The sequence below is a fragment of the Euprymna scolopes genome, chromosome 38 (genome assembly GCF_053919585.1).
Source record: "Euprymna scolopes isolate OS-2025 chromosome 38, ASM5391958v1, whole genome shotgun sequence".
NCBI lineage: Eukaryota > Metazoa > Mollusca > Cephalopoda > Sepiida > Sepiolidae > Euprymna > Euprymna scolopes.
The window spans coordinates 61340240-61357620 of NC_136519.1; the positions used below are offsets into that span (position 1 = coordinate 61340240).

The following is a 17381-nucleotide window of genomic DNA, read 5'->3' on the forward strand; positions in this document are numbered from 1 at the left end:
ATATTACTGCTTAATTCATAACATGAAAAGACAGTTTGCTAATGTAACTCTGTGATAAATGAGGAACTTGTCAATCATCTCAACAAAAATAACCTTTTCAGTGACACGGAATATGGTGTCCACTCCAAGAGAGCAACAGCTGATGTTGCTAATAGTGATATCATACAAAATCAGTGAATTTATTGATGAAGGTTTCATTTTTAGAGTGATAGCTCTTAGCATATCTAAGGCATTTGATAGGATCTGACACAAAGGTTTACTTCATAAAATCTCTAGCTATGGAATAGCTGGAAATGCCCTCTCAAGCATAAAATCCTTTCACTCTGAGGGGTCTATTAAAGCGGTTGTTAATGGGCAGAAATACGTAGGTCACAGTATTAATGCTGGCATGCCCCAAAAATCCATATTGAGCCCAACTGTCTTCCTTATCTTTATCAAGAACCTTACAAACCATATCTTTCAATCATTTGTCAACATCTATGCAGACAATACTACCATCTATGGCAACACTACAAAAGCCGACAAAGATCAGAAGTTTTCTGATTCTCTCTCCTCTGAGCTTAAACGTGTGCTGCAATGGAGTAAGGAATGGCTGGTCAACTTTAATACATCCAAAACCAAACTGCTATCTGTTCACCACTAAAGCTTATATTCCCAGTTTAACCCAATTGAAATGAACATCTCTTGCCTTGATGAAGTACCCTATTTTGACAAACTTCTGGGACTCACTTTTACCCTGAATCTGAATGAAATACCTACATCAGATCTCTAACTACTCCAGGAAGTATCTCACTCCCACTGTGATCCTCTACCCATACAAAAAACAAGTATGTTTTAAGAGGGAGTACTGCTGCCACATCTGGGTTGGAGCTCCAAAGAATATCCTTTCCTGTATTGACAGAATGCAGAACATCTACTTAATAGGCAACCCTTATCCTAGAGTTGCCACAGAGCCTTGATAAGTGGTGACCCGAAATGTAAAAAACAAAATGAAAAGGGGGGGGTGCAGATTTTCAATTTGAAGATTATTTATGATTTTTTATATTAATATTTTTATAAAATAAAAAGACATCACCTGATTTGAAAAAACGGACATTTGTTGGTATTCGCATGAATATTCAAGACAAACCTTGCAAAAACAAAGAATTTTCAGAATATTTTTGTCTACGACTTTGATACAGAATGCTCAAAAAAACGCTCAAACATTTGATCTAATTTTTTGCATGAGTACTTAATAAGTCCAGACGCACCTTTCAGTAAGTGCCATTTTTTAATATTCTGAGAAAAGTGAAAAATCGACCTACCCTAATATATATATATATATATATATATATATATATACACTAGCACTTCCTCCCGGCTTTGCCAGGGCCCTATGTACTGTTAATAAGGTTATGAGCATATATATATATTAAAAAGTGTGAATATGTAAAGTAATGCCTTTCTATATAATAGTCTTCCTTAACTACCATAGAGAAGACAGACATTTTCACTTTTATAGATAGATAGATTGGATGCAATACATAGTAATGATTTAAAAAGTATTAAAAAAAAAAAAAAGACTCATGCGCCACCACCGAGAATCGAAACTAAAACATTCAGTTCACCATTTATTTTGTCTCTGCCGTCAATGACTGGGCTATGAAAACATGTTTACTGCAAGGCTAAAAATTAAAACATGAACCAATAGCTACTACATTATGCATTCATAATGCCGGCGTTCGACCTTCACCTGGTAAATTTTATTTTTTTTTTTTAATTTTCACACTTTTGCACCGATTTTTCCAGGTTAAAACCCAAATATAAAGTTTTGCATGGATTCAAATACCTTATATATGAAGTTTCATGTCTGTAGACCAAAATCTCTAGGAGGAGTTTAGTAGGCAAAATTTGTTAAACAAAAATATATACATATACATAAATATGTGTGAAAACAATTTTGTGTTACTATGAACTTTTTACGCAAATATTATGCAAGTATAAATCATGTAGAATATCTGCATGAATATAATTACATGTAATAATTAATTAAAGATGATTATCCCATTGGAAAACAGAAGCAACTAATAGGGAATTAATTAAAATGAATGTTTAAAAGAATATACAAATTAGTTAGATCTTTTGCTAGTGAATGCAATTCCACAACCCATGTATTAACAAAATTGTATTTTTTTTTTAAATAAATAGAAAAGAGGGTTTTTAATATGAATATCAGTACACACCAAAGAAAAACGAATTTATAGGAATATAGGTAGATATATGGCTCATTCCATGTCAAATCAACAAATTTTGGAGGGCACAAATCATGTCTGACACGGGTTTTTTCAAATTTGCTACACTTATAGATCTCCATGAAAGGAATTAAATGACACTTGTTAAACATCTCAAGGTCAAGGGGTTTCTGACATATGAGTTTTTTATGACCTTGACCTTTTTACAAAAAGGTCAATTTTTATGGAGAGGTGACCAACTTTAAAAGAGGATATCTGTTATTTATGGGCCTACAAAGTTCATTCATATATCATTCTAAAGTACTTGGATAGATCTACAATTTTATCTGGGGATATTTTTTTCAAGGTCAACTTTCAAAAAGTTGACCTTGACTTTTTACCTGAATTATCTCAAAAGGGTCATTTTAATTTTTTTGTAATTTTGACAAAAGATTTATCTATCTTATGACAGTATATATTCCAAATTTTATGATGGGTTTTCCGCTAGAACCATTCCTACAATCGTTTTAAAGTAGGCTAAATTCAAAATGGCGGAATGTAGTACCTGCTACTTCATATAAAAACATTTTGATATTTCACAATATGGTCATGTTTGATATCTTTGTAAAGCTATTTTAATGCTGATTAATATATACACAAAATCCATATAAAAAAATTTATGCTGATGGAATTGAATTTTCTTCATTTGTTTTTTTTTTTTTTTAATGCAACACAAATTTTGTTATGGAAAAAAAGTCATATAATAAAAAAAATTTGAAAGGTGTTAAGGGTTAAATTATAACATAAAACATATGTGATCTCAATGGTGAACCATTTTTTCTCGATGATTGATATTCTAAATCTACAAAAAGGCAATTTATGTTGTTTATGGGTACTTTTCAATGAAAAACTTTAAAAAAATGAATGTTCTAAAAAAATTCTGGACATGTTAGATTTTATCAGTATATATCTTCTTGTGAGAGTATCAATTTCCCATCCCAAGTTTATTTATTTATTAAATTGTTAGATGAAAGGGGTTTAGGGTGTGCTGAAAACGAATATCACATTTAAAATTGGGGCCGGCTACTAATTTTCACGATAGTGAAAAGATACTTTTCCACAAGTTTGATGTAATAAAAAGATACATGTGCGTGCTTGCATGTACAACAATAACCACCACTTATAACATAAAATATCACATTTAAATATTCTGCAAATAAGTAGTTTTCTGGATATTAAGCACTGTAACTGTGATGTTATGAGTGGTAGCTATTGTTATATGCGCAAGCGCACATAATTTTACCAACCCCCATCCCAACAAAAACAAAACAAAAGCACCAATACTTTAAAAAATATTAGCAAACCAGAAAAGTATTCAATTCAAAGTTAGCAGCAAACGGTGTTTTATCATATTCAGTCTCTGATACTGAACTTTATCAGTATATATCGTCTGGTGAGAGTATCAATTTCCCACCCCAAGTTTATTTATTTATTAAATTGTTAGGTGAAAGTACAGAATAGTTATGAAGTTAAGGTTCTGCAGATTATTTAGAAAGCCATACTTAACTTAAAAATAAAACAAAATACTGGAAGAAATCTAGCCAATAAACGTTATCATAACCTTTATTAGGCGAATTAATACTAGTAATTTGTTTTATTTTTAAGTCATTATCGGGACTCCAAAGGTATAACCTGGTACGGGCAAAATGAATACCGATGCTCAAAATGTATAAACATTTTGACCTCCTCCCTTTACTTAAAAATTCACCAAAAATCAGGAAATTATCCAATTTTAATGACATTTTCAGTATTTATAAAATAATGGTCATGGAATATAATGAACCCATTATTTTTATTCAAATCTTAGTAAAAATGTATTATTTTGTTTAAACAAAAAATACCTTTATTAAAGTTATGATTTTCTGTGGTAAAAAAATGAATTTTTTTTTTAATGAAAATAAAGCATCGTAAATTATAACAATTTTTAAAAATTATTTCATTTTTATAGGAACATGATGAAAAAAAGCCCTTAAAGTCCGTATTAATGAATTCGATATAACTTGAAGAAAAATGAATTTCTTGAACTACTGATATTACCATTGAATTAAGCATTGTTTATTTAATATTTTCACAAAAAATTATAATAGCAAAAATATTTCTACTTTTTTTTTTAAATTACAGATTACGCATAATATTTATATTCAAGATTTGGGTTTGTATTACTGTACACAGATTCGAAAAAGTTGTTAACAAACAAATATATAACAAATAAATGTTATCAAAGGCAAGATAAGTTACTTTTCTACCACACTGGATATAATTTTCGTGTTTTTATTCAATGTAACATGTTTATTCAGCTCGAAAAGCATACAGTGTTTACCGATGTAATTGAAAATTCAAAATGGCGCCCAACTCTCTCTTTAACATGGTAAGTTCGGGAAAAGGTGTTATAAATAATAAACTAGACAAAATACTGTTAGAAATTCGCTCAATGTATGTATTCGGTGGTTTTATTAATTATTTGTTATATATTTGTTTTTTGACAACTTTTTCGAATCTATGTGTACAGTAATACAAACCCCAAGATTTTAATGTGAAACTTTCAGCGTAACATAATTTTTATATAATCTCGAACAATAATTAAAAAAAAAAAATTTTAAAAACAGGAACATAAAAAATAATTAAAAAATGATAAAAATTGATACAAACGTTCAGAATAGGAATGTACGGATGCATGTCTGGGAAAAAATAGAAAACTGACGCGCCTACCTCCTTTTAATATCATAACTTCATTTTGAAACAGCGTTTTCATTGGCTGTAATTTTGGGTTTCCGCATAATCGTGTTTACAAATCTTTATTTGTTGCGTTTTGGTGAACGGAACGGCAGAATTACTTGCTTTCTGAGGGTTAATTAAGCTATTTTTTGTACGAACAAGGTGTGTTTGTTTTTTTATTTAATTCAATATCTTAGGACTTTACTAATTATCTTTGAAATAGACCCATAAAACTAATATTTACCTTTTAAATGATTTTTACAATGAATTTATTTAACTTCAAAATCTAGCTGAATTGGTTAGCTCGCCGTGAAAACATTTTTCATAACTTTTTTTTTTTCATGTGTACAAATATTTTTTTCCTTTCAAATACAATAAAAAAAAAAGCAGTCGGAAAACTACAAAAAAATTATGATAAATCGGCTTTCAAAACTAGGTCACTATGTTTATCAGCTCATTTTTGCCCGTACCATATCGTGTCGGCCATTTTTTCTTGTACTTAATACTTGTAATTTGTAAACAAATTTTCCCAATTTTCTGCAGTATAACATTTTTTTAAGTAAAAATCTTTTTGTTGCATAAAAATTAAAAGCTGTGGCCGACAGCGATTAAATCATTGAAATAATTTTCCATTTTTAAGACTTAATAAATTAAATTGAATGGTAAATATTGGCTTTCGCTACAACAGAACACTGAGCGAGCACTCAAATTTTTTGTTTTTAGGGATATTCGAGGTTGCTGACAATGAATCTGATGATAAAATAAACCGCGCGCACGATAGCATAAACAAATTTACATTAGCTCCACTTGCACAGTTTTCTTTAAAATGATGACTTTTGAAGGTTTTCGGCTATGCTGAAAACGAATATCACAGTTAACTTATAGTAAATATTACATATTTACATCAGGTCCACCTCCACAATCTTTCTTTAAAATGACGACATATGGGTATTCGACTGAATCAGAAAATCGATAAACAAATCTACTTTTCTGTGACCGACACTGCCCCCCCCCCAATAGCATTATCTATACAACTAAAAGAACAATGTGGAGGTGGAGGTGGACCTAATGTAAATATTTACGGTAATCGTGAAGAAAGAGAAAGCCTGTTTCCTCCGTTTGACTATAAGTGGCGTTACTGTCTGTCAACCCAGTTACGGAAGCACAAAATGTATATAATGACACCCTTGAAATAAAAATAAATGTTTTTGTTATATTTTAATTTTAAACATGTTTTTTTTTTGTTTTTTTAAACATATTTACGTTTTTTTTTTTTTTTGTAAACATATTTAAGTTTTATTTTTCCAAACATTTACATGTTGTTGCTTGTTTATATGTTGTTGCTTGTTTATTTTCAAACATTTACATTTTTTTTTCTGCAAGCATAAACTAAATATTTTTGAAATATTTTTCTTATTGAAAAGTTTGCTTATGCACGTATTGTACCGCGCTATTTTTTAATAGTAGTTTCAAGTAAGATTCAGGTTTTACAATATCCTTTTTCAAATATATATATAAATACTCGCGAAAAAGGTAAAATAAGTGCAGAAAAATTAAGAAAAAAAAAAGATAAAAAAGAAAAAAACGTTGATTTTTTTTATTATAAGAGCGTAAAAAATACTCGCGGAAAAAAGGTTGTACCCATAAATATGTTTAAAAGAAAAATATAGCAAAAACATTTAGTTTATGCTTGCAAAGAAAAACAAAACAAAAAACAAACACGTAAATGTTTGAAAATAAACAAGCAACAACACGTAAATGTTTGGAAAAATAAAACTTAAATATGTTTGCAAAAACAAACAAAAAAAAACGTAAATATGTTTGCAAAAAAAAAAAAAAACGTTTAAAATTAAAATATTACGAAAACATTTATTTTTATTTCAAGGGTGCCATTATATACATTTTGTGCTTCCGTAACTGGGTGGACACTGGACAGACAGTAACGCCACCTATAGTCAAACGGAGGAACTCTCTTTCTTCACGATTACCAATATTTACTAAAAAGTTATCCACGTCTGTAAAATTGAGAAATCTATATCTATAAAAGTGGACGTGTGTGTGTGTGTGTGTACATTTCCCTACGCAATAACGCTGTCAATTTTAAGTGTACAGACTCGAAATTTGAAATACAGTGTACTGAGATTTGGGAAAATCTTTGTGATAGGTTTTCGGCCAGAAACTTGACGATTTGACCTTTGAGAACTCTACCAAACTCCTCCGACAATTTTGGGTCTAAACGCTTGAAATTTTAAATATAGGTTCCTTGGGCATGGATCTAACTTAATAACTTGATTTGAGCCCAAAACAAATGTTAAGGGGTCATAATAGAGGTCAAAATTAAAAAAAAATTGACCTCTGCGGTCTCTACCAAATTACTCAGACAATTTCTGGTCTAAACATTTTAAATTTGACAGAGACAGGGCAACCTTTTTAATCAGTTTGGGTCGGAAATCTTTAGTTACCAATATATAAATGTATGTTTGCATGTCTACCTTAAACTTTCGACAGAGGCGACGGATTTTACCAAGATCAGTATCGTTTTGAAGTTCGACCTTTCAGACGACAAATATCGAAAAATTGGCTAAAAACATTAATATTTTCACCTTCAACTGGGCACTTTTCTACAGAGGAGGGGTCGCTTTTTCACCGATATTTTTGAAAGTTATCTTCTCCTTTCGATTGTCTAGCCTTAATTTAAACATAAGTCACTTCCGGTTTGGCGGTGGTCGTAACAGCAAAGATGTCACCTTTTTCGGGTTTGTATTACTGTACACAGATTCGAAAAAGTTGTCAAAAAAATAAATATATAACAAATAAATGTTATCAAAGGCAAGATAAATTACTTTTCTACCAAACTGGATATAATTTTCGTGTTTTTATTCAATTTAACATGTTTATTCAGCTCGAAAAGCATACAGTGTTTACCGATGTATTGGAAAATTCAAAATGGTGGCCGACTCTCTCTTTAACACGGTAAGTTCGGAAAAAGGTGTAATAAATAATAAACTAGACAAAATACTGTTAGAAATTCGCTCAATATATGTTACCGTGACATAACTTGATATATATTCGGTGGTTTTTTAATAGTATTTTGTCTAGTTTATTATTTATAACACCTTTTCCCGAACTTACCGTGTTAAAGCGAGAGTCGGCCGCCATTTTGAATTTTCCAATACATCGGTAAACACTATGCTTTTCGAGCTGAATAAACATGTTAAGTTGAATAAAAACATGAAAATTATATCCAGTTTGGTAGAAAAGTAATTTATCTTGCCTTTGATAACATTTATTTGTTATATATTTGTTTTTTGACAACTTTTTCGAATCTATGTGTATAGTAATACAAACCCTTTGCTCAACATACACCTCCAAACACCCAGCCAACGCCGGGCTGAAATGCTAATTATCAATAAATGGCTAATTTTCTTTTATTCATTCAAATAATATAAGTAAATAAATAAAAAAAAATTTTTAAACTTATCAGCGCATGCATTAGCCTTTGTAAAGGAGCGACTAATAAACAAATAGGTCGGGTCCCTGTTGAACTAAATGCTCAAGGAGTACCAAAAAATGTAGAATACTACTTTTGTTTAGGAAAATTTTGCTGAAGACAGATTTAAAAAAAAGATATTATTATTATTATCATAATAATAATAATAATAATAATAATAATAAGTAGTTTTATATAGTAAAAATATTCACTTAAATTCTACATTTACATGAAAATATAACTTACATGATAATGGTGCCTGGCAAAATTTCAATCTTGAATTTATGTGCCTTATCCGTTCCAAGACAGACTCAACTGGGAAAGTGGTTTCAATAATATTGATTTTTTATAATCTTTTATTACTTTTTATCTTTACCCATCCCCTAATTTAGAACTCGTTTTTATAACCAGTAAACAGGCAGCAGCCTCGGCCAATAAACAGACTTCAAAAATCAAAGGAACGTTGTCACCAAAGCTTGCCTTTGATAAAACTTTCACTTAGTCCACTAACTTACTAAAAAAAACAAAGTAATATTAATACCTTTTAGCACTTTCTTGTCAGATTTGTCAATGCTGAAGGACGGTACATAACCGAAAGGTCATGTTTTATGGGTGTTTTTTCACACAGCTAAAATAAATTCACATCACATTTTTATGCTATTAGGTTTTACTTTTACTGATAGCTTAAAAATAAATATTCTTCATTTTATCTTTTAGTATCGGCTAAAAGTTTTCGGTACTCATGCAGAGAGTGATCCAGACGTAACTCAGACGTAACGCCCGGTTCCCCCTCCCCCCGAAACACATCAACAGCGAGAGTAAGCCGAGCGTTGCCGAGAAAATTAAGCCGAGCGTTGCCGCTGGAAGCATAACAAGAAAAGAGAAACATATCTTAATTTTTAAGTTTTATTAACTGTAAAGGAAAATGTTTTAACAATGTTTTTTTTGTGTTTTTTTTTTAATGTCACAGATTTTTTTAATACAAGAAAAGGCTCAAAAGTAAGTTAATAAATACTTTCAAGGAATTTTGTGTTCGTAAAGTTTTTGTCTATGTATTTTTTTTCTTTTGTTTTTCAATAAAACAGATTTTTTTATATTTTGTGTGTGTGTTTTTTTTTAAGAAAAAACCTTGAAACTACGAAAATAAAGAAAACTAGGTGAGATTGTTTAATTTTTTTGTTGTTTTTTTTTGTACGAAACAAATTTTTTTTGCCTTTTTTTTTGTTTTTATTTTGTTTTGTTTTTTTTTTTAGGGGGGGGGGGTGAAGGAAAAACCTGGAAACTGGAAAAAGAAAAATGGGTGGATTTTTTTTTTTTTTTCATTTTAAAACAGATGTTGTTTCCTCGGTCTGTTGGAGGGCATCACACGACGCCAAAGTGGATGCAGAGGTGATAGTGGACGTGTAAGGAAGCTCGTCATCAACCAGGTAGCTTTCGGCGATGTGAGCTAATATGGAGACAAACGGAGCTTTACCAAATGTTTGCCTCCACATAAACTCTAGGAGATATGTGTCCAAAAGCTCCCGGTTGGTCCCGCATTCAACTTTGTTGCGTTGTTTAGCTTCCTTCCACATTCGCTCCACATGATTCGTCGTAGCCTTCGTTTCTGGAACTACGAAGTGAAGGCTGTGATGGTTCATCGATGCTCTGATCCCCATCTGGCATCAATTGGGATGGATGGCTCTCGTCTGGGTGAGGCCCCGTGTTTTGACAAGCTTCTGGGTTTGACCTTTACTCCTGATCTGAAATGGAACACGTACATCAAGTCTGTTGCCAGGTCGCTGGAAAGATGGTGGCATCCTTCTACCGCTCCAGAAAATATCTCACTACTGATGCAATTCTCTATCTATATAAAAGCCAAGTACGTCCAAGGATGGAATACTGTTGCCATATCTGGGCAGGAGCTGCTAAAAACAGGCTATCCTGCCTTGACAGAGTACAAAATAGACTTTGTGGCTTAGTGGGGGATGCCCTTTTCTCTACCCTGCAGCCTCTCTCCCACAGAAGAGACGTTGCGAGCCTATCCTTGTTTTATCGTTATTTCCATGGCAGGTACTCGTCTGAACTCCAATTTCTGGTCTCCCCTCACCAATTTTTTACGAAAAACACCCGTCTAGCTGAATCCACTGTGAAAAATTTCCCCCACTCTTTATCTGTGCCTAAATCAAAATGCGGATTCCATGAACAAAGCTTCTTTCTTAGAACTGCACGCCTGTGGAACTCTGTTCCATCTGCCTGCTTCCCACCTGACTACAACTTGGATGTCTTCAAGTCCAACATTAACAAATTCCTAATGAACCGCCCCCTTAAGTAAACACTTCATCAAATCTCCACACTAACGTACTGTAGTTGCAATAACCCTTATCCCTGAGTGGCTTCCGGGCCTTGATAAGTGGTGTCCACCGTGTAAAAAAAAAAAAAAAAAATGGCGATACCCCTCTCCCCCCACTTTGTTATATGCTTTCCAACAGTCTGATACAACCGTGGTTCCCGGCAGGATATATTGTTTGATTAATGGAAGGAGGGTTTCGGGATTCCGGTTTGGTACACTCACCAAGAAACCGTCCTTTTCGGCAGGGTCGTATCCACCGAAGACCCAGACCGGTGTGAGTAACCTGCCAATGTTATGCTTTCTACGGTTAAACAAAGCCTCATCAACCTCCACCGTATGGCCTAGGCCCCCTATCTGCTGGAGATTCCTTAGAAAATATTCCCCACAAATATCTCTTAAGAAATTCTTCCAGTCGGTGATGATGGTGTGCGTCGAGCGAATTTCACATTCGCGTTGGGGGTCTTTTTGCGTTGCTCTCTCGAACGCCCACAAATAGATCAGTTTTAGTATTACGGCAATTGCCAGCCTAGATTTTGTGAAAAAAGTTCCTGTTCGGCATTTGCCAGCCTGGCACCTCCAGGCATAGCCATCGCTTACTTAGCTGCGCTCTTATTGCAAAAAGCAATGTCCACAAGAGATACGCACGTTTTCGTTCGTGCTAGCAATCTCCTATCCTGACAAAATTCCAGGACTCCTGCTGCTGTTTTTAACTGCTCAGATAATTCTTACGGAAAAGTACGCAAATGGTGTGTTTTTTTAATCTTTTTCTAAACTAACTTGTTTTCTTTTCTTCCTTTTCATGATTATCGTCTGCTGCTTTGAATTTTTAACTTGCGCGAACGCGCGTCGCGTTGAAAACGCTCGCACTACATTGTCGTGGCTCAGCTTTATGTTACGTCAAACGGCTTAATCTCCTCGGCGACGCTCGGCTTACTTCGGCTGTTGACGCTATGTTCGGGGAAAGCCGGGTGTGCGCTGAGTTACGTCAAGACCGTCTTAAAAGACAAGATGGCCGGTGAGCAAAAATAATTTAATCTGCTGACGTCATCACGGATAGTCCATACCGGTGACACCGGTAGTCACCGGTAGGCATTCGTAACGTCTTGAAGTCAGTGTAATATTTCTTTTTTTATTAAAATGCCTTCACGGTGCATCGTTCCAACTTGCTGAGGAAATTATCGTAAAGGACCAAAAAGTGACAGTATTTTCATTTCCGAAAGATAAAGAATTATAATGCAGTAAAAAAAAAAAAAGATTTTACACCATCTCCATTCAGCAAAGTAAGTTTTAACGTGCTCCCCCCCCCTGTATTTAACACGATGTAACTATAATTTAATTCAATATTATCATCCTAAATGTTCTACCATTCAAAAGAAGCTTCAAATAAATTGCTAATATTAAAAAAATTTTTTTACAGCATACAAAACTAATGAAAATGCGAGACAACATCGACTCTTTAAAACACGATTTTTTTAAGCTGTTGACACACGTTTAAAAAATCTAACAAAAATTAATTTTCCTGAAATTTTTCAATATTTAAAAATAAATTATGCTGGCTGATAAAATTTTTAAACTTTTTTTTAAAGCTAGAAAGATAAAATTTAAAAATACTTATTTTATATATATATATATATATATATATATGAAACTAAACTAAAAAAAAAAAAAAAAAACGCGCGTTCACTCGTGGTCTTGAACAGTCTTGGCCTTCGGGACCAGATCAAAGTGTAGTATCTGTTCTCCAGATGCTGCATTCTATTTCTTGTTCTCTTTCGGTGGAGGAGAAATCCTTCACGACTGAGACAATTTTTATTTTTGTACCTTTTCTCCACGTTAAAAAACGACCCTGGTGTCTAACTCTGTCCCGTGGGGAGGCATAGTAAATAAGTACAATTCATTTCATTAACGTAATTGGGTTTGTATTACTCTGTACACATAGATTTGAAAAAGTTGTCAAAAACAAATATATAACAAATAAATGTTATCAAAGGCAAGATAAGTTACTTTTCTACCAAATATTTTTCGTGTTTTTATTCAATGTAACATGTTTATTCAGCTCGAAAAACATAGTGTTTACCGATGTATTCGAAAATTCAAGATGGCGTCTGATTCTCTCTTTAACACGGTAAGTTTGGGATAAGGTGTTATAAATAAAAAACTATACAACATACTATTAAAAACCCGCCGAATATATGTCAACCTATGTCACGGTAACATGTATTGAGCGAGTTTTTAACAGTATTTTATCCGGTTTTGTATTTATAACACCTTTTCCCAAACTTACCGTGTTAAAGAGAGAATCAGACGCCATCTGGAATTTTCGAATACATCGGTAAACACTATGTTTTTCGAGCCGAATAAACATGTTACATTGAATAAAAACACGAAAAATATATCCAGTTTGGTAGAAAAGTAACTTATCTTGCCTTTGATAACATTTATTTGTTATATATTTGTTTTTTGACAACTTTTTCGAATCTATGTGTACAGTAATACAAACCCACGTATTTTAACAAACTGAAAATATGGATATAAAAAAATGATTTTGCATGTTATTTTTGTTATGTGGTGAAATAATCTTAAATAAGAAACATGATTTTTTCTTTGGGTTAATTTTTTTACTGTGCAATATTTCATGAATTTATTAAAAATATTGTTTTTGATTTTGAAAAAAATATTGTGGTTCATTTTGATTTAAAAATATTCATTTTGATTAAAAAATATTCATTTTGATTTAAAAAAATATTCATTTTGCTTTAAAAAAAAGTTTAATTTTAATATTTGTTTATTGTCTTAACTCATATCAAATGTTTTGCTTGTGTTCTGCTTCAAATATTCATAATCTTACATGCATAATTTTCATTTAATTATATTAAATAAACTTCAAGTTTATTTCAAATCAAATCGTGTTCCTTCACTTTTTTAAAATGTAATTTATAAGTAATTAAAGAACGCATTCTAATCTTTAAAATCTATAATACAACGAAATATTCAATTGCTTATAATATACAATAATAATATATATATATAATAATAATAATAAACAAATAACTTGTGTGTTTTTTTTTATTATTTTTTTATTATTAATATTAGATGAGTTTCAGTATAAATCGTGTTCTTTCTTTATTTCTTTATTTTAATCCAATTTTGAAGTTTTGTAACGCTGTCTGTAAAAATTACTGTTCATTATTGACAGTCTAAGAGTTCCACATATCTTGCTTGTTGGGACCTCGGCGATGACGTCATTTTTTCAGCTGGCCGGCCATCTTTATAACGAAGGCCACGGTTACGTCCGGATGACTCTCTGCATGATGAGTACCATTTGAACTCTTACGTTTCATAATAAATAGAAATTTCGATAGATTTAAATATATTTTGTTCAAATGTCGAAAAAATATTTCCCCTCGTATATTTTACGGAAACTGCATTTTAATTTTATTCTAAAATGGATCAGTATCGAAAATTTCACGAAAATCTGACCATTAGTTGATTTTGCTAGATTTATTAAACACGGGTATGTTTTCACGTTCGAATTGCTTACTACATGGAACGTTATTTTAAAGTGCCAATTATGTAAACACGATTTTCGTCTCGCAATTTCATTATTTTCGTACGATGAAAAAAAATGGTGCTAGTGCAGAGAGAGATTCGCGCTATTTTTTAAAATCGTATTTCCAAGTTTAATTAAAGTTTTATATGTTTTTTATTCAATTGTAAGGTTGAAGTACAGAATAGGTACAAAATACCCTCCCCTCCCCATGTTAAGAATGGCTTTTTAAATAATGTTATTTAAGTCCGGAGAACCGAATTTTTTTTTTTTTTTTTAATTATTACTAGTTTATTTTGCCCTTCTTTACAAAAGTTATATTGATAATATTAATTTATAATAAAGTTACATTGTTTTACATGTACCGTGGTGACTTTTGCAGGCGCCTACTGAAAAATATGCTAAAATTGGTTGATTTCCTGAATTTTAGTGAATTTTTAAGCGAATAATTACGGAGTCAAACTTTTCTTACATTTTGCACGTACTTAATCTTAAGATTTTAATGTACTACTTATCTTCGAAATAGTCACAGAAAAATATTTATCTTTTAAATTGATTTTGACAATTAAATCATTCAAATTAAGCTGATTTTTTTTTTTTTTTTTTGCAGTAGTGATAACATTTGTGTCTTTTTCAATGAGAAAATCCTTCTAGACTGAGACAATTTTTTTTTTTTATCTCAATCCAGCATCTCTCCCCCTGCTTTTCAAATAGGGGGATTTGATTTAGCTTATTGAATTTATTTTCGTATGAACTTTAAGAAAAAATTTTAAATGTAAAAAAAAAAAAAAAAAAAAAAAAAAAGGTGCATTTGCACTTATGTTACCGTGTTGAAATAACGTTATTATTTTGAAAGACATTCTTAATATGAGGAGGCGAGCGTGTTTTGTAATAATTCTGTACTTTCACCTATAAAGAAGATATCGTAAAACTTGAACTTAACTTGAAAATACTATTTAAAAAATAGCACGGTATGCACTTATAATAATAAGGTAAATTTTTAGATTTGAATTGTGGAGGTGGGTGGACCTAATCTAAAAAAAAAATACTAATACTACTACTAATAATAATAATAATTATTATTATTATTATTATTGCTATTGCTTCCCTCTGAGGAAACAGTTCAAGTTGTTTTTTTAAATGTGGGAAAAATCCAGCTTCCAAAAAAGAATTGCCTACTGCCTCGGTTTAGAAGGATTTCTTCTTCATGGATTTAGGATATGAAAGATAAAATATAGCATCAAAACAGATACTAAAAAATTATAGTAAAATAGTCAAATATTTAAATCGTAAAAACGGTAAAAATATTCAGCCATTGGTCTTCAGACGAATTTTCAAATGATTTCTCTTTGCTCTTAATTGTTTAATTTGAGTCACATAAGACAAATCCTTGATTGCGATTGCTGAAAAGCCTTAAAGTGTCCTGGAAAAAAAAAAAAAAAGTATGTCCGAAGGATACGTCCTCGACAATCAGTTTAGCGGAAGTAGAACATTATGACCAAGTGTCTGTCAGGATGAGTAAAGCGAAAGCGCCCTCCTAAGCCTCTTTGGGGAGAAGTTAGCTTATTGCTGAGGGAGGCGCTGTTGCTGCGCTGCAGGCAGCGCTCTAACCGAGGAATGCCGACGGGGCTGCTGCCCATACATTTTTGCTGGTATACTGGCCCAACATGTCCCACTTTCGACCTTTTGTGCGTCAGAGTGCGCAGTGGCTTTTCTAAATCATATCCGACTTCAAGTTTTGTCCGTTGTTAATCTGTATTCTTCGTCAGTTGATGTGCGCTTCTTCACGATACTTGCTTCAGTAAAGCAATGAAACAATGCTTTGCTTCATCAGTTTTAAAATATCCTGTTATTCTGAAAAACAACCAAGTTCGTTTGCATATTTTAAAACTTATAAATATTAACCAGAAGTGACTTTTTAGGGAATTACATCATATCAGCTGTCAGCTGATATTTGTGCTTCTAGCTGACAGCTGACGATGAATGTAAACAAAGACGAACTGAACTTGATGTTTAACTGAGGTAACTAAAATACAATAAATGCATAACTTCTAAAAACGCTTTAAAAATTACAATGCAAATTTAAACTTTCAGTAAAAAAAAAAAAATAATAATTAAGTTAATCAAAATTCTTTTAATAAATTTGGATTAAAATAGAGGGGGGCAAGATTCTTAAGGTTCGTCAAAAATAATCAACTTCTTTATAGATCTTTTAATTAAAACTTTTAGGAACAAAATTTATTTAAATAAATTTATAAAACAAATCCATTCTTGCTTTCATTTTAGAAGTAAACAGTTCAATGTTTTTGTAAATATTTATTTATTTTTATCACATTGTTAATTATTAAACCCAAATTGTATTTTCGTAAAATGTTCACAAAAAATAAACAATAAAAACAATACTTACAAATTAGAGTATGTTTAATTAATCCATTAATTTTGATGATTTTTTTTATTTTTGTTTGTTTGTTTTTTGTTTTGTTTCTTTTTTTTGTGTAATGCAGTTTGAATTTTTTTAGTAAAAGAGTTGGCTTTTTGTGTGGAATTGAGAAAAAACAGTATTTTTTTTCACTTATAAAATGAAATATTGTACAGTTTTTCTTTCTTTTTTTTTTAACAACGAAAACGCACCAACAGGTTTCGTTTGTTTTTAATGTTTAGGCTCCTTTCAAATGGAGGAGTCTGTGTGCGTCTCTAAATAATAAAAAAAAAAATAATAATAATAAGAGAGATTTGAAGCAGCAGCAGCGAGAAGCAGGCAACGCCGATGCTGCCATTGAAAAGCAGCAGCAGCAAGGCAGTAGGTTTGCAGTCCAATCGCAGCAGCAAGGCAGTAGTTCAAAAAGAGTGACGCATTTTACAGGTTGGCAGTGGGGAAACTATTTTTTAAAGTAGATTTTTATCAAGCGACTTATAAAAAACGATGAAAGAAAACAAATCAATGAAATAAAGCTTATAGTTTTTATAATAAAGCTGAAGTAATTAACGTTTACTTCTCTGGAGCTTTTTTTTTTTCATATATATTTT

The 17381-nt window shown here is 31.7% G+C and overlaps 1 protein-coding gene across 4 annotated transcripts in view; it reads right to left on the bottom strand.

The window, feature by feature from the left end:
- LOC145263168 (uncharacterized) overlaps positions 1-17153 on the bottom strand; it is a 573905-nt gene extending 556752 nt beyond the window's left edge. For 2 of the 4 annotated variants that reach the window (XM_080120196.1, XM_080120194.1), the window contains exon 1: positions 16762-17139. The gene's annotated coding sequence lies outside the window, so the exon portion shown is untranslated. Of the gene's footprint in view, positions 1-16761 lie in introns of all 4 variants that reach the window. The other 2 variants (XM_080120199.1, XM_080120201.1) reach the window with 2 other exon arrangements.
- Between the last annotated feature and the right edge of the window lie 228 nt (positions 17154-17381).